Source organism: Rhamphochromis longiceps, linkage group LG7 (genome assembly GCF_057381845.1).
Source record: "Rhamphochromis longiceps isolate RC_006_pf linkage group LG7, R_longiceps_female_GT1.1, whole genome shotgun sequence".
NCBI lineage: Eukaryota > Metazoa > Chordata > Actinopteri > Cichliformes > Cichlidae > Rhamphochromis > Rhamphochromis longiceps.
This window is the reverse complement of record NC_140563.1, coordinates 33501140-33525733: the sequence shown is the minus strand read 5'-3', so window position 1 is coordinate 33525733 and position 24594 is coordinate 33501140. Positions and strand designations below refer to the sequence as shown.

Genomic DNA, 24594 nt, shown 5'->3' with positions numbered 1-24594 from the left:
TCTGCTTGAGGCTAGGCTCATACATTTTTAACTGCACTGCTTACTTTTTTGTTGTTCTTAACCACTTCCTTCTTAAGTAAAAGGTCATAGGGTTTTTGGGACTGATGAATTGATGCTAATTAATGCAGAAGAGTTTTTTTTTTTTTTTTTTTTTTTTTAAACTGATACCATCAACTGGCTGTGAAATTGCCAGAAAAAGAGCCGAGACTAGGGATGGGTACCGGTATCCGGTGCCATGATGGCACCGGTTCTGTCATAAACGGTAGTAACCAGACCGAAAAGCAGCGCACATTTCGGTGCTTTATTTCGGTGCTTTTTTTTTTTTTTTTTTTTCCTGAGCTGTGATACACCTTAGATTCTAGCCAATCATTTTACGTTTCCGAGGATAGTAGGCGGGCCCAGGTACGTACGTTCTTTTAGAGCAGAGCTACAGATTAAAAATGCCCAAGGCGAAGCGGTCAAAAGTCTGGCTGTACTTCACAGCAAAAGATGCAAACTCTGCAGCCTCTAACAAGTGCTTTAAGGTGATACTGTGCAAAGGAGGTAACAACTCGAATCTGATGAAACACCTGGCGACGCATAGTGTTTTTTTTAAAAGCCGAGAAATGCGCCGTATTTGATAGCTTGCTGCGAGACCTCACACCGTGCACATCTACTGCGGGTGTGGTGCCTGTTATCGGACCCGGAGTTTGCGACATCCCCCAAAAACCCGAAGAGTAGAGTCCTGGCCCCTAGCCCTGCCAGTGTAGCAGAAATGATGTCGGATGATGATGGCAGCAGCAGCCGTTCTTCTCCGCGTGAGTAGCTTAATGTTGTTCGTGTGTAATTTACGCTGAGTAGGCTAACCACGTTATTGCATTAATGTATGTAAGGTGAACTAGCAAACATCATCATAGCTACACGCGGCTGTCTTCTTGTTTGATGGCAGATACTCCCTTCACCCTGGCCAAAAAGGCTAAAATGACCAAAGAAAAAGTGGAAAACAGTTAAACATGAGAGGTTTTTGGACAAAGTGTGTGTTTTTTCCATTGTTTAAGCTCTGCTTCCAGCCAAGAATGATACCATATATGCCCCATAGCTGCAGAAAAGGCTAACATTGTTATCTTTTTACAAAAAACAGCTGAACATGAAAGGTTTTTGGACCCATTTTGTGTTCTCCATTCTTGAAGCACCGGTTTGAGCACCGTTTAAGCATCGGTACCGGTTTGGCACTGGTATCGGATAAAACCTAAACGATACCCATCCCTAGTCGAGACTGTGTGTCTAACCAGAACCCATAGTGTTTTTCTGAATGACTCATGTCTGTCAGCAAGTTTGGAAATAACCTGAAATCGAGAGAGCTTCAGAGTTTTGTACTGCATAATAAACTGTTCACTTTAAGCCCCAGTCTAGCAGGTCTACAGACTCATTTGTTTGCATTGTTTGTGTGAAAGATTCTGTTGCAACTGCAGACACTTGCTAACTAAACATCAAGCCAAATGCAACATGGAATACTGCAACCTAATCAGCTTTAAAGTAATGTTTTAAAATTCTTTGGTTTCAGTGCTAAGACACAAACTGTTTCTGGTTTGCATTGCGCAAATTTTTGTAACCAAGATCACCTACTTGACAGCAAGCAACCTCCTGCAACCAGTCACAGAATACTCATTTTTCTCTAGTGACTTGTGGTTGCTGCTTAATAAATATGTAAAAAAGCAAACATATAGAAAAGAAGATGGGTTTACAAACTGATGTTTCACGCTGGTTTGTGAATGTTTCCTTCTGGACCTTTTGAATTGAGTATTTTGGTCGTTGTAAACCTGACAAGTCAAAGGATTGATTGGACTGAGAAACTGAGTGACAGTCATTTACAAGGTAACCCTGCCAATAATCAAAACTGCTGTCTTGTCTGTTTCACTCTCAATGGAACCATAATTTACAAAAGGAGCTCATGCTGTATTTAATAAGATGTAAGACTAGCATTTGAGACAAACTTACCAGCAAAGTATTCGTAGAGTTAATCGATGGAGTGAGTATTAGGCTAATTTTCTTATACACTTCTATAGAATCTGACTTCTCTTTAACTTTAAGTTTTAAGGCACTTACACACTGACACAACTTTTCACAACCAGAAGCAGTGCTCGTTCTCCTAAAATCAAATCATGTTTGAAGTGACGGGTAAGAAGTCTGTTAAATAGCCCCTCTACAACCTCAAAGCCTACTCGGGGGAGCATGCCATTCAAACAGTGGGAGAATGTGGGAAGAAAATTTGCTGGTGTGAGTGGCTCATTAAAATCCCTGCTTTAGTCTGTGGAGACACTGCGGAGTATAAATCGGAAAACTCAGACACCTGTCAGTGCCCTCTTGCCTCATAAACTTGAGATGGTTTATCATGATTTTAGGATAACCACTAGATGACTAGAAAATAATACTTTAGCTATTTTGACCTAAAAATCATCAGCAAGGTGTTATTGAGGTATTAAAGTCAGACTTTTACTACCTGACTTCAGATGAGTTTCCACCTGCTGGCCATTAGAAGGAATGAAGGTTTAAGACAAATTTGCTCTGCCTTCAACTTTGACATCCAGAAAAAGACATCTGTTGTATACAGTCAGTTTCCAGTTTGTTGTGATGTCAAACAGTGGCTGACACCGCGCTTCTCAAGCTTTTTCTCTCCAGCTCCACCCTCAAAGCCAAAAAAGGTTTGCACCCAATATGATGCTATTTGCTATTATTATCAATCTCATGCCATTAATGATTAAGAATTTGTGGTGAATTTAAGTGAAATAAAGGTTAGCATAATAACATTACGCATCACTTGTTTTTGTTCCCTTTAAAAATCAGTTCACCTGAAATCAAATCTATATTTGCCCTGATCATCTACAGCCCATTTACAGAGACTATGCCCAATCAATGGGAGCCTATAGTTTGACATTTGTAACATTGGATTATTTTAGATTAGATTAAATTCAACAACCACATCTGGTCAGACTCTAAGCCTTGTGATGTACATGTGCTGCCATCTCAGTTTGATAAAATTACCAAATAACATGACTGACTGTTAGCTGCTTCTTATATTCTGAGCTAGAGTCACACAGATTAATAAAATGTCACATCTAAAAAGCATACAATTAAAATAGTTTATTTTTCCATTCATCTTTCTTTAACACAAACTTTATTTTCGTATTTATAGTTTTGTTTTTTTTTTTGTTTTTTTTTTTCATTAAAAACTTTGATAAACCTTAAATAGTTTTGTCAGGATTATGACTGGCATATGCAGAATATTTAATGATTTAGATATCTGGTCTTTTTATTGAATTCTCAGTGTGCACGTGTATTATCTATTTAACTAGGGAACCTTTGGATCCATCAAAATGGCTTTTGTCTTGTTTTGGAATGAAACTCTGCAAAACACTGTTAATATGAAGAGTTTGAATTGATAAAAAAGTGTAAATGGACCATTGATTGCTGATGTTATCATCACAGAAAACCGTTAAACTAAACCTTTCCATTAATTTATTGGCAGTTCACTGCAGCATTAATGTAAGAACGAGCAAGGTATTCTCGTTACATTAGTGATTGCTATTTCTGCTGACTCTGCAAGAGCCTGACATTACGTCAAGATGTTTAGCAGTCACGTTACAATGGTGTCCTTTGTGCTGGCAAAACAACCGTGTGAGTTCTACCAGCGTGTCTAAACAAATAATGCCTGTTGTGCATGGTTCGGGAGAAAGTGTTGTGTTTAGACTTGGCATATTGGTCTCATGTAAAACATCTCATGTAAGATTGCAATCATTCAAAGGGCTGTTAGTCTGACTTAAAGTAGAGAGAACTTGCAAACCAACATTGTCCTACCTAGAACCAACCCGCTAGCATGGCAGAACCCCAAGAGCATATCACTCTCCATGTTGAAAAATAACACATAGTGGCACACAGTTAATTTCATGTAATACCAAAATGTCTTGCCAAAGTGTCTACACATATCCAATAAGTTGTACTACTAACAGGTTACACTACTAACTTTGCCATTTTGTTTTTTTTGTTTTCTGTTTTTTTAGCAAGAGGGCAAAATTTGTGTTTTTAACAGGTCACCCTTTGCCCGCAAGCTGTCAGATTGGTTCAGTTTGTAATAATGACTTGGTTGTTGTGTTTTGTTGAGTGTCTGTTCCTGGGTTCACATCTTTAAATAGGAGAGGACATCCCTGCAGTGTTTTAATGTGACTATAATAGAGACTGCATGACTGACCCATTGTTTTCCCCTTTCCATCTACTTACCAGTTGGTCAACAGAGATTTCAGTATAGTAATATTCAATTCAATTCAATTCAATTTTATTTATACATTGCCAAATCACAACAACAGTCGCCTCAAGGTGCTTTATATTGTAAAGTAGATTCTACAATAATACATACAGAGAAAAACCCAACAATCATACGACGACCTATGAATAAGCACCCTTGCAACAGTGGGAAATAAAAAATAAAAAAAACCCTTTTAAATGGAAAAAACCTCCAGCAGAAGCAGTCTCATGGTGAGGTGGCCATCTGCTGCGACCAGTTGGGGTGAGAGAAGGAAGACAGGATAACAGACATGCTGTGGAAGAGAGACGGAGATTAATAACAAGTGTGATTCAATGCAGAGGGGTCTATTAACACATAGTGAGTGAGAAAGGTGACTGAAAAGGAAATACTCAGTGCATCATGGGAATCCCCCAGCAGCCTACACCTATTGCAGCAGAACTGGTCCTGGTCACCTGGTCCAGCCCTAACTATATGCTTTAACAAAAAGGAAAGTTTTAAGCCTAATCTTAAAAGTAGAGATAGTGTCTGTCTCCCGAATCCAAACTGGAAGCTGGTTCCATAGTAAAGATGACCTTCTTAAATGTTTGTCACTAAAAGCCTTGTTAATATTAATAAATGGATATATGCATTTTTTTTTATTAATAAAGTTGACTTAATAGTTTATATGACAATCCTATATTATTTGTGGTGTAACATCTTTAACTAGCTAGATATCAGATATTAGCTCATACAGCTATTTTTTTTTTTAATATTCACCTTGTTAAAATTTTACATTAATGTAAAATATATTTTTATGTCACATTTTCAGTAATTATTGATATTGTGAGTTCTTTTTACCTTTATGTCCATGTCATGAAAATTAAATTGGGACATTTGTGCACTGGTAAAAATGTTCCTTTAAGCCTTGCTGTCATATAATGAGAAAATTTCCTTAAATCATAAACATATGCAACTAATCACATAGGTGGAACTTGGAGAGGGGTGGCTTTTCTTGTTTCATTATTGTAGTGTAGACCTATGACATGTTCTAGGTTGACATCATGTCTCCTAGCAACACCATCCGAGTTTTCAGTCATCTGTTTTACAGGGAAGCTCCCCACCCAGAGGCTCTACACATGCTGTTTCTACAAACGGGCTCAAAATCCTTTAAAAAAAAAAAAACAAAACTAAAAACCTGCTGTTGGACGAGCATATTTTATATTTCCTCATTAAAATGTGAGGGCAGAGTCAAACTTTGGTTTTGGTTGGTGACATAAAGAGGGTCTGCTGCACCAAAGAGATGTTTGAGGTAGATTCGATTGGACAGATGAAGACCTGGGGAACGGTTTCTGCTGTAGGTTGCAGTAATATTTGAGACAGCGGCAATTTGTGTCTGTTCTGTGCCAGACGTTTATGGAATATAGTTACACACATGCACACAGACTCACAGTATCCTCACCGTTCTGTTGTCAGAATTGATAGTAGTAATTACTGCTCTGTGACCAGTGGACCCTGTTAAACCGATGCTAGCTGTTTGTGCGCCTTTTCTGTGAGCTTTGATGCGTACTGTGAACCCATTTCCATCTCGGTGAAAGCTGTGTGTCATTATTCCGTACCACTGAGAGCCATCCAGTACATTGACAATTAATTTTTAAGAGCTACTTTCTGGTCCACTGGGAATTGTGGGAATTGCTGTCCTCGAAGCCTTTTTATGCTTCATGTCAAAGTCTTAGCAGATTGGTTTTGACCTGGTTCCCTGGTTTGACCTTTTCACATTTAGCAGAAGGATATGGGTTTATTGGAAATCTTTCCCCATCGTGTCTGTAGACAGAATTTAATACCACAGATTAAATCTGGAACAATCCAATTAATTTTTAAAATCCTCTGTAAGAGCGTTTGTTGCTGTTTTTGGCTAAAGTTAAATTCTGACATTGATCCATGAGTCAATATTCTTAAAAACATGCTGTATACATAACCTGTAAGAAACAGCTGTTGTAGCACAGGGCATTCTGTAAAGTAATTTATCATTCTTGATAAATGCATTTTTCTTTAATACTGTAGGCATTAATCCATTTTATACATTAAATATAAACAAAAAGCTGCTCTACATATTTATAGTATGCTACAGTATTTTTCTATTAGTCTCTTTTTGAACATTATTTCTAACAACATTCAATTGTAAAGATCTAAAAATCCAGTAAAACGCACTGACCACAACTGCTATATTTGGCTATAGATGGCTATACTTTGACGCCAATCTAACGCATAGGGACAGGCAAACCGCCATACTCGCATTCACACGTACAACCAAATTAGAATAACCAATTGCCTGGGAAGAAGCTGGGGTATCTGTAGAGAACCCACACAGGCTCATAGAGGATAGAAGCCCCTAGCCCAGTTTGGATTCAAACCCAGGATCTTCTTGCCACATTATGCTCTGTTAAAAAGACTCTGCATCTCTCAACCAATATATCGAACTCTGAGCTTTAGAATCAGAATTAAGTAAAACTGGTGCTCCAGTAGTCTGATTCAGTGATGTGAGAGTTTGTCTCAGTGGCTCTATTGTTTGGTGCAGTGGCCTTTTATGTGTCAGTCCGGCTTCAGTGCATTTTCTTATTAAACAAATCATGTGGAGAAGAATAAAAAGGCTGAACTATACATGACATAAAGTGATGTCACCCCCGCTACTTCTGCCATATTGACTTCCAATATGAGTGAGACTACTTTTTGAGTGCCTTGTAATGTAATTGTTAGTCACTGTTCATACAGCACTCATATCAGCATGAAATATGAAAAAAAACTGCTTTTATGCAAAGCAGGCTATTGATAATAAGGCCATTGTTCTGCCAGTTGGAGGGGAGGGGGAGGCAGCATCTACCTTTTATATTAAATAATACAAAATCCATCCATGCATTCATCTGTGCATCATTTTCACCATTTTCATGGGGCACACAGAGATGTGTGGAACCCCCTCTCCTTGGACTTCCAGGGAGACACTAAAGCATTCTGAGATATGTAGCATCTTGTATGTGCAACCCTCTTTTAGTCACTACTGACAGTTTAGAATAGAAGATGCTGGAAATGCTTCACACTAAGCTCTGTTTTTATCAAAACACAGCGGTACAGCATCTCCATCGCTGTAGATGCTTACTGGGTCTCTGAAGCTTTTTGCCAGAAGTCATGGCCTTCCTCTGTAGATGGAGTCTGCTCAGTTGTTGTGGAGATGAATTAGTTTACTATGAAAGTGAAGCACAGAATTTCACAATAACAGTAGACTGTCCTTGGTGTAATTTGTCAAAAAAAAAGAAGTTTCTTGAAGTATTGTGGGCAGATGAGACAAAGATGAGTCAGCCTGCAAACCAAAAGTGTGTAAATGCCCAGCAAATATTTTGATGCTGAATAACCATCATGTATTCTAGGCTTAGTTGAACAATAGATGTAAAACGAATATTGTGCCATATTTGCAAATGAGCATCCCTTCTGAACACCCCTGAATGTTTGTGTATGGCAATAGGGTTGTTGTTTGTCCTTTTTTTTTTTTTTTTTTTTTTGGTGTGTGTGTGTGTATTTTATTGGTTAGACCAGCGGTCTAACCAATAGTTAAATATCGTTAACTTGGTTTCCCTGGGTCTTTTCCGGTGTTGTAGTTGTGTGTCTTATTTTGAAAAAAATATTTACACGTTACCATAGCGACCAGAGAGCATTAAGGGGCAGAGAGGAGGATGTTACTCTCAATGTTGTTGGTGCATTTCAGTGCTAATAAAGTTACATAATTACACAGTGAATTAGTGTTTATTATTATATTTAGAAAAATCCCACAATTTTTGTCTTGGCTGTATTGTTTTATTTTGTTGTATTTATCCACAACACCTTAAAGGCCGGTCCATGAAAATGTTGTCTGACATTAAACCAGTCCATGGCGCAAAAAAGGTTGGGGCCTGGTGACCATGGTGGCCATTTAGAAGTCGGCCATCTTGGATACAACTTTTGTTTTTTCAATAGGAAGAGGGCCATGTGACACATCAAACTTATTGGTAATGTCACAAGAAAACCAATGGTGTTCTTGGTTTCAACGTAACTTTATTCTTTCATGAGTTATTTACAAGTGTCTGACCACTTATAAAATGTGTTCAATGTGCTGCCCATTGTGTTGGATTGTCAATGCAACCCTCTTCTCCCACTCTTCACACACTGATAGCAACACCGCAGGAGAAATGCCAGCACAGGCATCCAGTATCCGTAGTTTCAGGTACTGCACATCTCGTATCTTCACACCATAGACAATTGCCTTCAGATGACCCCAAAGATAAAAGTCTAAGGGGGTCAGATCGGGAGACCTTGGGGGCCATTCAACTGGCCCACGACGACCAATCCACTTTCCAGGAAACTGTTCATCTAGGAATACTCGGACCTGGCACCCATAATGTGGTGGTGCACCATCTTGCTGGAAAAACTTAGGGGAACGAGCCAGCTTCAGTGCACAAAGAGGGAAACACATCATCATGTAGCAATTTCAAATATCCAGTGGCCTTGAGGTTTCCATTGATGAAGAATGGACCCACTATCGTTGTACCCCATAAACCACACCAAACCATCACTTTTGTTGTTCCAACAGTCTTGGAGGGATCCATCCAATGTGGGTTAGTGTCGGACCAATAGCGGTGGTTTTGTTTGTTAACTTCACCATTCACATAAAAGTTTGCCTCATCACTGAACAAAATCTTCTGCGTGAACTGAGGGTCCTGTTCCAATTTTTGTTTTGCCTATTCTGCAAATTCTGTGCGCCGATCTGGGTCATCCTCGTTGAGATGCTGCAGTAGCTGGAGTTTGTAAGGGTGCCATTTGTGAGTAGCTAATATCTGCCGAAGGGATGTTCGACTAATGCCACTCTCCAGTGGCATGCGGCGAGTGCTACGCTGTGGGCTCTTGCTGAATGAAGCTAGGACAGCCACTGATGTTTCTTCATTAGTGACAGTTTTCTTGCGTCCACATTTTGGCAAATCCAACACTGAACCAGTTTCACGAAACTTAGCGAGCAGTTTGCTAACTGTAGCATGGGAGATGGGTGGTCTCGTAGGGTGTCTTGCACTGAAATCTGCTGCAATGACCCGGTTACTGCGTTCACCAGATATCAACACAGTTTCGATCCGCTCCTCACGTGTTAACCTCTTCGACGTGTCAATGGCTGTGAACAAAGAGAAACTTGTAAATAACTCATGAAAGAATAAAGTTCCGTTAAAACCAAGCACACCATTGTTTTTCTTGTGACATTACCAATAAGTTTGATGTGTCACATGGCCCTCTTCCTATTGAAAAAAACAAAAGTTGTATCCAAGATGGCCGACTTCTAAATGGCCACCATGGTCACCACCCATCTTGAGGAGTTTGCCCCCTCACATATGCTAATGTGCCACAAACAGGACTTTAATATCACCAACCATTCCCATGTTATTACGGTGTATCTATTAAATGGGCCACCCTGTATAACAAGTGGAACATTAAAACCAGAGTTAGGAAATGGTTTAATGCAACACAGCACTGTCCCACGCTCTGTGTTCCCTCCCAGAGTCTATGATAGATCTTGTTTTGTCATGGTAACTGTCAGTGTTGTGGGTAGCTGGCCTTTAATGTCGCCTAAAGGTCGCCAACATGAGCTGCATGACTCCTCAGGGTCTGGACACAAGAAAACACTAGACCAGCTCAGAGCCAAGAAGATCACATTTTCTCTGTTCAGCCTTTATCGCTCAGTCTCTTTGGTCAAAAATGTTTAAAGTTTGTCATCAGGTGCAGAGAAGGTACAAATGACAGCATATTGCTGTTTTTATTCTAAAAAGGGAATTTTAAGAAGGTTACTCAGTTATCCACACTTTCTATACATCAAAGCTTCAGTGGATTCGGCTGAAGATCCTGCTGTTAATTTCTTTCTTACAGTTGTGATGCTGTTATTGACTGAATTGTATTTCATTCATTTTATTTTTAATGAAAATTTAGAAAAACATGTCTCTTATAGTTCTGTTTCTTTTCTTGATGGTCTGTTTTTCTATATGAACATTTGGATGATGAAGGGTAAAATGTGAATGAAACTGGAAACCAAAAGGTTGTTAAGCAGAAGGGTTTTTGTGCCCTGGTCCACGGATCTTTTATAATTTTCTGCATCTGTTAGTGTACAGGGGGTTTTTTTGGGGGGGTTTTTTTTTGGTTTTTTTTTGGTAATGTTTGTGATGGCAGTAAAATTAAAGTGGGTCAGTTGTGCTTGATTAACAGTTCAAAAATAATCCTTGTTTATTTTGAGAGCTTTTTTTTTTTTTTTTTTTTTTTTTTTTTCTTTGAGTCATAAAATAAGGTGCACACAAAGAAATGACAAGGCTTTATCCATGGACATGCAGCACCCAAAAAAGTCATTGCATTGTATCGCTGGGGATGGATGAATGACCATCTTGCTTAGAGAAAACAAATCCTTTTATCCTTTTTTAGAAAGCAGCCAAGCTCTGATGTCCAGCTTCTGAGGTCAGTGGAATGCCAGAAAAGGTTCAGACCAACATTTATAGCTTGATATTAATAGAATTAGTTTGTCATGTTAAAATGTAAGTGTTCACAATTACAAGGAGGAAATGGAGGAAGCTACTGTGATGCATTGGTTGTGTTCCTAATGTTAGATAGGAAAAAGAATGCACAGTGTAAGACCAGGTTGTATCCAATGTTTCTGTATGCGTTTTCCATCTGCTTCTCTCATGGTTGCTGAGAGATCCCTAAGCCTGTGTGACTGGGACTCAGAGAAATGAGGAAGTCCACATCTATTCAGAAGCTGCTGTCTCTCATGCAAAGTGGAGAATGTTGTTTCATTCAGGTGTTTGGTGAGAGAAAATAAAGAATCCATTTCCTCCATTCCAGTATAGTTTGTATGTATTTTTACCTGCTTCCTGCTTTGCCACAGTAACCCCCCCCCCCCCCCCCCCCCCCCACACACACACACACACACACACACACACACACACACACACACACACACACACACACACACACCAGGGTTTCCCTGACCTGAGGCTGCTCTGCTCTTGTTCTTTTCCATAATAACGATACATGCAGTCGTTTATTTTACAATGGAAAGTGCCCAGGGATTGCAGTTGTTTCGATTCAGACTGCTTAAATAAAATAGACTTAATCTGATAAGGTGTGTGTGTGTGTGTGTTTCCGTCTGTCTCCTGAGCTATCTTATTTAGCCCCACCCTCTCATTACACAGAGAAACTGGGAGAGTCTGAGGCACAGAAAGTAGCAAGAAAAACAAGGGAAAGTTCAAAAACTGCACCAGATTCTCAGCAGGAAACCAGTCAGTTGATCAGGCTTACATTTACAGTTGGGAGATTTTTGTCAGTTTCTGTAAGTCATTCATTCGGTTGGTCTCTCTGTCAGGTGGTTTAGTTAGTTGGTCCATCAGTTACAGAAGCAGAAATCTGGTCTGCAATTTAACACTAAACACATTAAGACGGAACCAATAAACTACTCCCTATGTCCCTGCAGCCAGTCAGCTGCTTAGTGAAGGGAGTGGCTTTCTGCTCTGCTGCCTGCAGCTGTATTGCAGTCATTCACCAGGTCATCCAGTGATCCAGCCTCCTAGCCAGCCAGCCAGCCAGCCAGCCAGCCAGTGGTTGTAAATGCAGGGCTGCTGTTCAGCTGCTCTGAACTCCTTGTATCTCCCCTCAGGATCTTACACCATTGAATCAGCTGAGGAGCTGCTGAGAGGTAAGCAGTTGTGACTTTCACAGAAGTTTGGCAACATTTTGGAGCAGCTGTCTGGCTTTTTGTGGGCATGTGATAGGCTGCAGGGTTTGTGTGCAGAAAGGAAAAATGTATTTTTAAAAAAGTCAGTTTTGAACAAGGAAATGTAGTCGCTGCATCTGTGGAATGCGATCACACCCTTTTCTACAAGTTGAATTGTGTTAGCATGTTGTTGCGCTCGGCTGCATCATCCAGGCTGCTCATTATCCGGGCTCTGAATTTTCTCACATTCTCAGTCTCATGACAGTGGTGATGCTCTGAAGGCAAGTATTAGGCTGGTTCATTAAAGACTGACTTCAGTGTCTATATCAGAAAAAACCACCAGTTTGACTCCCACTTGTCTGTTATTTATAACTTTTTTTTTTTTTTTTGGAGAACTTTAAGTTAATTGTGAAAGAAAAAGATCAAAAAGCATAAAGAAAATAAAAGAGCTAGTATGAGAACAAACTGATCCTGCTTATTGACTTGTGGTAAGCTCCAGAAGTTAAGGGGCTTTTAGACTTTTTCAAATGATTTTTCTTTTTTCTCTGTATATGTAATTTCTTAGTGGAAGGTTTGAGATCATTTGCCTATCCAGTGTGTAACATTTCCTCAAAAGTCATTCTGACAGCTTCACAAATGTTTTAATCTTAATGCCATAAATACTGACCCAGTCTTCCTCAGTCATCTGTGGATTCAGTATGTATGTATAGTGAATTTGCTAGAGTTACATATGTTCACCAGTATTGACCAATTATATACACTTATCTGGGTATGAGCTTTAGTACAGGCTGAATTCCAATCCTCTGCTAAGTTTTTAGTTTCCAAATCTTCAATTTATGCATTTAGTGTATAACATAAGGTCTTTAATCAACAGGCTAAAACAGTGTATAAGATTCTGATATGAATCTCTTTGTTAAACAGTCCTTTGTCATTATTTTAGAATGTGTTTGAGAGGATCTTCCGGCTTAATTATGTTGATGTGCTTTTACAAACTTCTCAACTGTAGACATTTTTTTTTTTTTTTAAATTACAAATTATTTGTAATTACAATAATACCAATTATGATACCTGTGCAAACCTTAAATTTTATATCCAGAAACATACTGCCTTTTTTCTCAGGAAATGCAGTAGCATTGCAGGATATTGCATTGCCAGGATATTCAAGGTGCCCTTTGGAAGATGTGGCGATATTGGTCATCAACAGAAAATAGTCGTATGTTTATCAGCGTTTTTATTGAGGTTGTCCATGGAAGCTTGTGATTTTTGTCCTGCTTTTGTACTTTATTTTTACTTCCTTTTGCGCTTTCCCGTTCACTCGGTGGTTATGATTCAGTCACCACCAGGTTAAAACTGGGTGACATCTCTTTTACACCTAGGAAAACTCAATGGCTGCTAGGCAATTTTTACATTCAGTGACCAATTGAAAGCAGCTGGGACAACCAGTTTGTTTCCCCAAGGCTGTGTGCAAATACCCTTAACCTCTGGTCAATTGCACAGGTCACTTGTTGGGAGTGATTCTGTCTTTAAACAGTTGCAGTCCAGCTCAGACCGACTGTAACCACAATGACAGATTCGCAAAGGTTTGCAACTCGTGTGTGACAAGACTCTTTACAGTAGTGCACTCGACTCAGCTGGCCGCCAGCTGGTTGTATTCTGGTTATATTCCTATATAAAAGGTTCCAGAGCACCAATGCCAATTTGCAGTTGAGTTGACTTCATGCAGCAACTACTGTATGTCACAATTTACGGAAGAATTTCTGTTTTAAATATATACAGTTTTGGCTGGACTCTGAATGTAGGTAGTTATTTGAATTTCTGTATGGAGATGAGATGGCAGAATGATTTTGTCTTATTGCTGTTTGTTTGCTTGGTTGGTTTTTTTTTTCACCGTCTTGATGCACCAAAGCTTTTCTTTGAAGACGGCATCTGACTGTCAATGGTTGCAAACTGGCCCCGATCTTCTATTTCAAAGGAAAAAAATTGCAAGTTGATTGCATGTGGTCACAATAAAAATCATTTTGTTAAGGCTGCTGTCTCCAACCACTGTTTTCAGTGGGAGGGAAAAAAAAAATAAATTCTTGAGGCTTACATTTGTATTCTTCACCTTCATTTCAGTAGGAAGCCGTGGGATTAGGTATGAGAGCGAGGCTTTTGGAGTGTCAAGAGATGGGCAGATGGCTGGTTTTGTTCCCCCCCCCCCCCCCCCCCCCCTTATATAAATATACAGTATTTAAAAAAAAGAGCAGCTGTATCCTTAAGTAAATTTGTATTTAACTGATATCACGAGAAATTAATTTGCTGTTAAAATAATAATAATAATAATAATAATAATAAACATTGAATATTTTTGACAGGAATTGTTCGCAGGGAAGGTTAGGTGTCTTTGATGTATTTAATTACCATCCAGAACCCACATGTTGGTGTCACTGAATTATTATTTTTTTTGATGATTTGTGTAAAGTGTGTATATGTGTGTGACAAAAAGCCTCTTCCACTGTGTAGGACTAAAGCACATTTGCTGTGTTTAAACAGTATTATCTCAGAACTGGTTTGACTGCAGAGGGGGGAATGGTGTCATTTGAAGCCTGCAATATGTTGTAATAATTTGCAGAGTTCACTTGATGTGACTGAAAATGTTGGTAATAAATGCTGCTTCCTCCTACTCGTATGTGACAGGCATTTCCTCTTTTGTGATTTATATTGGAGGCGATACTAAAGTCAATATTTGACTCTGGTTTCTGTGAAAAGAAAGAAGCAGTTTTTAAAAAAAACATAAAAAGGCCCATGAAACCTTGAACTCTTTTAGTCATTATTAAAACATTGCTCTCCACCGAACCTTGAGGAACTGAAAGAAAACCACATCAGAAAAATTTTTGTTGCTTTTATAGCTTTACTTTCCGGGCTTTACTGACACTTTGGAAGTAAACATGAATATGAATTTGTCTTTTATTTTGTATTCTCATGTGAGAAACACAGTTGAAAAGAAATCAAAATATTGACTTAATAACATTTAATAATAGTTAATTTGTTATCTTTTTTTAAATAGTCAACTGTTAACCTTTAAAAGGCAGTTTTATGTTTTTGTATGTTGTCTGTATAATTACTTGCTTAAGGCTTGTAAAATCATCAATCAGGCTTAAAAACAAAACTTGCACAATAAGCTTATAGAAGATACTTTTCCTTATTTCATCATATTCATCATGAGAAAAAATGACACTTAAATTTAAGCAAATAGAACAAGAAAAGGTCACAAAGTACCTAAATTAGATTGAGGACCTACAGACCAGAAGATCTTGATTGAATTAAAGTGTTAATAGGATTTTGCAGACAGTGTATGCTGATTAGATCTGCAGAGTTCAGGTATTGTCTGCTATTTACTGCACTTTCCCTATATTTAAAAAAAAACAAACAGTATTTGCTTGTTCTACCCGCTATTGCTTTGCATAAATATGATGTTAGAACATTTAAATGTGAAAAGTAGTTACTTAGTGAAATGTAAGATGAGCTAATAAATGCTGTGTAATTACCAAATCACTTGGCTTTAGGACCCTGGAGTGTGGGGCAGACACTCCATCTGATAATGATGCTGTGTGCTTTTTTTTTTTTTTTTGTTACTCTCCTTTGCTACTCTCGCTTATGGCAGAACCACACATCCAATCAGCTGACTAATCACGTGACTGTCAACTCAATAAGCAATGAAGGAGGCCAGAGTTTTAAGGAAAATGATAAAGAAGTCAAACACAGTTAGTTATACAGAGAAAAATGGACCAGTGTCTGATTGTTTCAAAGCTGAGTGAAGTAGATTGGAGGATGGTGGGGCTCCTCAGGGATTGGATTTTGTAGCATTCAAGTTTATCTAGTGTTTTAGCTCTGCGAGTTCCAGATCCTTGATGGTTAATGTATCAGGACGGCTTGGAAATGTACTGTTCTTAGTTAGCCACAACTCAGAGAGCACAGACCTATGTTGTTATGCCATTGTCAGTCCCAGTTCAGGGTCATTGCCTGCATAAATTACAGTGTTGCAATCATTAATTTGTTGAATACAACATTTACTGTAAATAACATTGTTACCCTTTGCTGTCATTGATCACTTGCTCTCATTGGTGCTACAATTAACATTAATATTTATACCCATACTGTGATTAATGTTTTAGGCTAGTTATGCTAACAGTATCATATCAGGTCTGTTGGTGTAGGCAAGTTGGCTGCTGTAAAGCTGTAGTGAGAGCATTGCTGGGGATAAATCCCGTTGGATTCTCGGTGGGTGTTGGATTCACCCACCAGCTGTGGGTGCCATTTGTCACTGATTCTCTTTATAATTGTTATGGACAGAATTTGTAGGTGCAGCAAAGGGGTGTGACGTGTAGGATTTGGTGATCTTGGGATCTCTGTTTTTTGCAGATGATATGGTTCTGTTGCCTCCACTGAGCAATGACCTGCAGCTTACACTGGGGTGGGGGTATAGCAGAGTGTCTCAGCTTGGATGAGAATTAGCATCTCCAAGTGTGAGGACATGGTTGGTGGTCAGAATGTGTGGCATGCCACCGCTGGGTTGGTCAGGAGTCGCCAAGAGCAGGAGTTCTGGTATCTCAGGTGCTACTTCATGCGCGAGGGAACTGGTCTGTTGTGGTGAAGAGAGAGATGAGTTTGAAAGTGAAGCTGATGATTTTACTCTGCTCACTATGACCAGACGCTGTAAGTAGCAACTGATGGAATGAGAGCTGCTTTTGTGTAACTGTTGTCAGGTTAATGTTTAATTTGACTGAGTAAACATTTGGGTTGCAGTCTGGCTGCGTAATGTCTAGAAAAGTTTATTGCCAATGACAATGTATGACATAGTGGTAAGTAGTAAATTAAAGCGACATGTGCGTTTTTAGCTCGATCATGGCTCAAGAGTTGGGAGTTCGCCTTGTAATCGGAAGGTTGCCAGTTCGAGCCCCGGCTTGGACAGTCTCGGTCGTTGTGTCCTTGGGCGTTGCCTACTGGTGGTGGTCAGAGGGTCCGGTGGCGCCAGTGTCCGGCAGCCTCGCCTCTGTCAGTGCTCGCCAGGGTGGCTGTGGCTACAATGTAGCTTCCCCTCACCAATGTGTGAATGGGTGGATGACTGGACGTGTAAAGCGAATACAGAAATACAGGCCATTTACCATTTACCATTTGGTTAGTAAGCATTCATCATACAATGGTTGCAACACTCAAATATGCTGGAAAAACAGCAGATTCTCCCTATTTAACAAATATGCTTTGTGTAAAGCTCCATACACAGCAGTCTCAGCGGTATTCTGTTTACAAGTCTAGAGCTGTTGGACATAACCAAGTTAAACACATCACAACTATTAGAGTCATGAGACCACAATGTTCAATTGTGTCTCTGCACATTAGTCTAAATTCCAGCATTCTGGTCTGATTTGTATTTGATCAGGTTTCATGTGGCTGGATGTAATAGAATTTCTTTCTATCACGGCAGGGCACGAAGAGCTCTGCAAATGGAATTTGATGATTGCTGGTTTCTTGACAGACTCTCTTGTTATAGTGTGACTTGTTAGTCGCTCATTGCTGTGGGGTTGTTTTTCACTGCGCTTGCAAATAATTCCTTGTCAAATTCTCCTCAGTCTTCTCCTCCTTTGAATTTTCTGTTTTGAAGTTTATCCATCATTACTGCAAAGATATGTGGCTGCAAGGATGTGCCAGACTGTGAGCAGGTGGAAATGCTTTCATGAATTGGGTGTACTGTTGTGTATTACAAGCTGAGTACAGCCAAACATATTGATGTTGATGAAAATGTCACAGGTTTTTACTGCGTTACTATAAACACAATCTGTCTGATCACTAGTCCTTATGTGTGGATATTCAAATAGGAGATTGGCCATATTATTGGCTTTTTAGAGGTTTTTATCTCATCTGCAATTTCAGAATTCAAAGTGGAACTTTATTCCTCCAGTTATACGCTGATATGCTGCTGTGGTTCAGATTTAATTATCTCAATAACTGTTGAGTTTATTTTTTGTTCCCTGAGGGGTTTATTTTCCTTTCTTAAACTGAAATGAATTTGTAAAGCACTTCTCTGATTCTGAAACCCACCTACTGCCACTGCTGTCAATATGTTGCCAACAAAGGCCTCAGTGGGACATAGAGGACATTAATGACATATTATTAAGTTAAGTACAGCAACTCTGTATGCAAACAGAGACACAAGAGGACATGTGACAGGCATAGGGTAGAAGCCACGGGATGCTATGTCTGTGTAGCTAAATACAAAAACAGATGGGTAGTGTGAAATACACAATACATGAATATTATTATTTAAAGTGCATTATAATCTTGGTGGGGATTAACCATGTCCTTGTATTGCTGACACCTAAATGATTGCATTGTAGTCTGGTGAAAGTTATTTTTGCTGTAACCTGTTAGCCCGCCACTAAGTTAGTTAATGGAAGTTGAAAATTGGTCACAAAGAGGGTGCTCCAACAAAAAGCCACTTGTGGCTGAGCTGGTTACTAACAGATTATTGCAATTGCCCAGAGTTTGCATTCTCCTTTGCTCTCTTTCTTCCTCCAAGAGCTGTGGTGAAACTTTAAAAAAACCACATTCATGTATAGAGCCTGATTAGTGCTCTGCATACGGCTTATTTAGTGAGTCATAAAATGCACAAAAGTGGCACATCAAACTAAGTTTAGTTTTACTACTGTTTACATTCAGTACCGCCATCTTGGATTAATAACTCAAAGTTGCTGGGGCTGCTCTAAGTTTTCAAGCTGAAGGGGTGTTGTAGATTTAAATTGGGGATGGTAACTCTGAAATTCCAACTTCCAGTTTATTCATGAACGCACCATGAAGCCTAAGTTATCATTAGGGATTTGAGTGTTATGGAGAAAGTTAGGACTTTCTGATCAACAGGCATACAAAAATATTCAGAAAGTTTCTTCTTGTTGGTAGGGATGTTGAAGAACAAAATAAAATAAGATATTCTAATTCCATAAGGTTAGCATTAGGATTAAAGATTAAGGAAGGTGTAATGTAGGTCTACTTGACTCTTAATTTGTTTTTTTTATTCTCTTAAAAGATAAGAACTGACGAGTACCATATCTCTGAGCATTATTGGTTAAACTAGTGGTACTGTTAAAATCAGTATTATCGTTATATGCACTTCTCCCAATGTTGTTTGTGCAGTTCACTCCTGTAGACATAATTTAGACCTCTTGGCTACATTGATGCTTTTGATCTTTCTGCTCCACCGTGCCAGATGTGCCTCACTGTTTTGCTAAGTGGGTCTGATTTGCTGAAAGGTTTGGAACAATGCAAGACATAAACCAGGAGGACGCCTGAGCAAATTGAATAATCAAGGGTCAATCTTCACCCATGTTAGCGGTTATTGATCGCTTGGCTCCACAGAATAGATTGCTAATGACAGCACGGGTTTTCAACAGAGTCCACAGCAGAGATGGGAAACAAATTAGTCAGATCTGGTTAAAGTGATTTGGAGGCCACAACAGTCAAATGCAAAGGTCTCTGACAAATGTCTGCTGCTTCTAATAATAAAGGCTTACTGAGAAACAAACATTGGTACATTAGCTTGAGAGGACAAAAGTAAAATACATGACTTTCTTTCCACCAATGTTAATGCTTTGTTTTCACAGTGAGTGTCTTTATTATTGTTTCTCTGTCAAGTACGGACAGCTGGCGTAAGTAAGCCAATTCTCAGCTGTTGTACTTGGCTTTTAAAGCAACACTTTCTGTTTTACTTTCATTTTGCTTCTGTGGTGTCTCCTTTTGTTTGTTTCTTTTTTTTATTTTTTATTTTTTTATTTTTTTTTTGTTGCTTTGGTTTTATTTGATTCAGGTTGCTTTAAATTGCATAAAGGATTCACAGGAAACATTTTATGGGTGTACTTAATAGTTACGTTAAACGAGCTAAATGAGTTTTCTCCTGCGGTCACCATGCAGTCAGTATGGTTTCTAATGCAAACTGGACATTAAAATACATAAAATATATAGATTTTTATTTTTTTAATACAGTAGTTGCTCATGGCTGTTCTCAGTGGTTAATGTAATGAACAAATTGCACATAACAATGCTACTAATGGGCACAGATGCAATTAAAGTAAACAAGACTAAATTTGCCCGATTGTTTCTAAAGAAACAAGCACTGTATTACTTTGGTATTACAGATTAAAGATTTAAAAACTGGCAACCTCATAATGAATAAAGATGTCATATTTCAAGTTTTTGTTTTTTTTTTTTTTTTTTTTTTTAGCTCAGTTACTATAACAAATTTCGATTGACTCCATATTTAGATTGACCTCCTGTGCAACTGGTAAACATGATGTTACCATTTGGGAGTTTAAATTGTGAAATTTAAATGTCTGACATTAAAATTCAAAATGCCTATCCTAGTGGGTGTTTTCTGTAGGGCTTTTTTTTCCCTATCTGATCATGTTAATGCTTATTTGGGCAACTAGTATTTACTATAATCTATGTTGAGCTCAGCTTATGATTAGGCATATGATGAAGAAGCCTCTCAAACTTCTTCAGTAGCAGGTTTATCAGAGAGCCACCTCGACAGGACAAGACTCTGATGTCTATCTGCATCTAAAGGACAAAGGACACTCTTTCGAGGACACCAATGTTCACATTTTGGACAGAGAGGACAGATGGTTCAAAAGAGTAGTGAAAGAAGCCATCTATGTCCACTGTGAACGACCATCTTTAAACAGAGGTGGTGGCCTATGACACCAATTGCCAGCAATCTATAATCCCTTCCCAGATGCCTTAACGCCCACTCACATCCTGGGCCTTTTGACCTCAGTAAATCACATAATAGGGTGGGGGTAGGGTTCACAATGAGTTCACCCGAAACCATTGCTGATTGTGACCTACACCCGTTTTCATACCTTGGCTCGTGTGATTAGGTTGACGATCAATAAGTGGTCCAGGACCCTCTTAGGGACACTCCTAGGGTCTTATAATCTGGGGCTTTCCACCAGTTGCTCTTAGAACTGAAGAAGCTTCTTGGATGAGAGGTGAAACGTCTTCAAGGAAACTTAAAGAAGTCCAGACGTGTTTCCTTCCGAGCTCCTAAGAGGAAGAGATATTTATACTTCTGCCTCTGTCTGTTCTACGAAGCATTTAATCAGAGGGCGAGGTTACATGAACCTTACATAGCTAATAAGCTACAAATACTTCTCCAGAGGCTTGCTATTTTTAATGCTTAAAGTTTAGTTGTAAAGGTTAAACTGCAGCGAGGAGATACAGATGAACCCAGTGAATGTGGATAAATAATTAACCCAGGATAGGCCGTCATCAGTGTCCTGCTGCTTTTTAGTAGTACAATGGAAATTTTTACACATCCTTTTGTTGGGATGTGTCTCTGTAAAAACCAGTGTTGTTGGATCTAAAAAATGTATTGTGATACATTTTGCTAGAACCTTTAACTGATGATTTTTTTTTTTTTGCTTTGTTTTTGTTTCACTGCTTTTCATCTCGTCATGTAAACTGTGAACACTCACATGCTGCTAGGTAGCTCTAAACTCGACACAAAAATCGGATGTTTTGCTCAGAGCCATCTGGTCCTGAGAGAGTAAATCTAATTTGGAAATCCAACTTGGGTTTGGTTGAAAATGTATTAAACTGAAATGAATTATTTATTGATTTAATTTGAAATTAATTAGGCTCAAGGTTGCATTATGTATAAAGATCTAATGAACCCCAAAGATGAAACGCTTTTTTTTTTTTTTCTTCCCCCCCATCTGCAGATAATGAGTTTTAGTGTTCGACATAAAGTACAGGCTGATGTTTCTGTCTACATTTCTATACGAATCTGTTAAACCTGGATTAATAAGCATACTTTTTCTTGGAAAAATAGCATTGGATCTCCTCCTCTTTACCTCTTTCACATCTTATCAACATGTTCGGGTAATTTATAATCATGGTAATGGTTTTAATTATTAAACAGGAATTACGAACAAGACGAGACAGATGGCAGACACAGTAGTAAATTGGCTACATGGGTAAAAAGTAGCAAATAATTTTGCAGTAACAAAGGCCAGTTCGTGGTCAATGTTAGGTTGCATCAAGCCAACAGGTCAATTTAATTGTGAGGTGTTGATGCTGATTAGAGTCACTGAAGGAATCCTAACATTTAGCCTAGCTTTAAACGTGCATGAAGGCTGGAAAGAAGCTAAAAGCTTCTTCTTATCTTATTGAGTTTGGCTAAATCCACAGAAAGCAGTGAATGTTGGAGTTGCACAGTTTAACTGATCACAGGCCTTGATAATTCTGCTTTCGGCTGCTCCCTTGTCACAAGGGGTGACCACAGTGGGAAGCACCGCATGTTTGATTTGGCAGAGTTTTACACTTTCTGACACACCCCCAAAAGGAATTTGTGTCCCCGGCTAGAATTGAACCAGCACATGTGTTAATCACTACAAAATGGGGCCAGTTTTCTGGAAATCACAAAACAAATAATTATTAAGGGTTCCCTTACCTCCCAAATTCCATTATATATTTATCCTTATTATTATTATTATTATTATAGATCCCTTTATTTTGTTTGTGCCCCTCTCTAAAACTTAATTTAGTGGGACATATTTAATTATTTTATTCATGAATTCTAATTAAAGTTCAAGGAAATGCCCCATAATTTAAAACACGAGTTTCATCTTTTTTTTTTTTTTCTTTTTAAGAGTTCAGTAAATTTCTTTTTCTAAATTCTGCCTGTAATCATGTTAAATGATTATCTCTCTCGGACTATGATTTTTGCCATCATCAAACAGGCCTACAAGACCTAAATCGCCGCCATGTAAACTCCAAAACATTACAGTTTGTGTGACATCGATCAGGGTTGATTTGTCTGTCAAATCCAGGCTGAGTGACGTAGACTGCATACAACAAGAGCTTGACTAGCATGTGTGAAGGGAAGCCTGAGACAGGAAAGACTGGAGCATGTTGGTTAGCGGCAACTTTCAAAATAAGAGTGAGATAACTTTCCAGTGGTAAATAGATTATGTTGTCTAGGACAGATTAAAAAATAAATAAATAAATAAATAAAATGCTCAGTGTATCTGGACTGCCTATCCACCTATGTGTTGGAAACACTGGAATGATGTGAAGTGTGGTTCCAATAAGCTATTTGGTAATCTCATCCAGGACCTCCAAAGGACTCACTGCCTGCAATTAAGAATATACTTGTTTTCTGACTTGTACTGAAATGAATTGTCAGAAAGATTTGCGGTGAAAATTTAGCTGAAATTTGCTTTACTGTGACCTGAAACCTCTATGGCTCATGATGGGTAAAGTAATCTTAATTTACAAGACTCAGGGAATGCTTATAAGGCATTGCAATGCATTGTAAGGATAAAGAGGTATACATTTAACTTAATAAGTGATTATAAATGGTAATGTTGGAGCTGTTCCACAGAAAACTCAGGCTAACTCCACCAAACTGAATATGTACATACTGCTACAGGCTCAAGACCTGATCAAAAGAACACACAGGATTTTATGCAAGTAGGCCAAAGAGCAAAGCAGAGCCTTTGTCTTACATTATGTCGTTTATGGGAGATTTACATGTTTTTATGCAGTGATGCTACCTTATTAAGGTCGGCAGGTTTGAAATCTCACCTCCAAATGTTGTTTTAATACATTCTGTTGTATTATGCACAGTCTAGACTTCACCACCTTCTTTTTCTGTCCTTCACATTAAATGTACAGTGTAATAAGTCAGCGAGTGTTAAGAGCACCACAGCAGTGAATGGTGAAAATTACACCCCGGGTCTGCCAGAAGGATTTATGTCTCACTGTACAAGTGTAGATTCCCCTGAATGTATAAGCAGCATTGTGACAATAGATGGATATGATACTTTGTTAGGCCACATTGTGAATCTATTACATACTTAATTACAGTGATGGGGAGCCAAGAGGATAAATAATGCATTTAATCATTACTACTATGTAAGATTTGATTACTGAGCCCATCTCTATGGGAATGCTCTTCAGTATTGTCTATGTGATTGGTGTTGCCTTTCAAAGTGAATCTGGTGTGATATGCAATCTTATATGCAAGGGTATCCACGGGTTATGTTTAGCACATAGTGTACTTGGTAAAAGTTACCGTTGCCGTGATGGAGGCAGTGCAGAACGCAGTGGTTGCACCACCTACTATATGACCCTGTATCTGAAACCACCTACAACTAATTTCTTGAATGTCTTTTTAAAGGTTAAGAAAATCCCCTGTTCAAAAGCATGTTTTAAAGCTCAGTAAATGCACGATGTTCCTACAGTTAATGAGAAACTCAATATTCTCAAGATTTCTCAATATTTGGAAAAATAAATATTCAAAACATTTGGTTTGCTGTTTTTATACATCCAAATCAACATATAAGTCACATGGCACAGGATGCTGGTAAAGTTTGTTCCATGATGATAAGGAAACATTTAGCTCTGCAGATTTTGACTTGTTTGCCTGGCTGGAGTTATTCAGGAAAGAAAGTTAGAAAAGAAAATCAGTCAGTGTGACTTTTCTTCATACATTTATCAGATTGTCAGAAATGCTGGCTGTTTATTCCAGAACAGGAAGTCAGTG

General features: G+C 38.7%; 1 protein-coding gene across 2 annotated transcripts in view; it reads left to right on the top strand.

Moving 5' to 3' along the window:
- The window catches only part of rab27b (RAB27B, member RAS oncogene family), a 78657-nt gene that overhangs the window by 34994 nt on the left and 19069 nt on the right, over positions 1-24594 (top strand). The window contains exon 1 of one of the 2 annotated variants that reach the window (XM_085413419.1): positions 11689-11999. The exons of the other annotated variant lie outside the window; for it this stretch is intronic. The gene's annotated coding sequence lies outside the window, so the exon portion shown is untranslated. Of the gene's footprint in view, positions 1-11688; positions 12000-24594 lie in introns of those variants that run through there. 2 annotated transcript variants of the gene reach the window in all.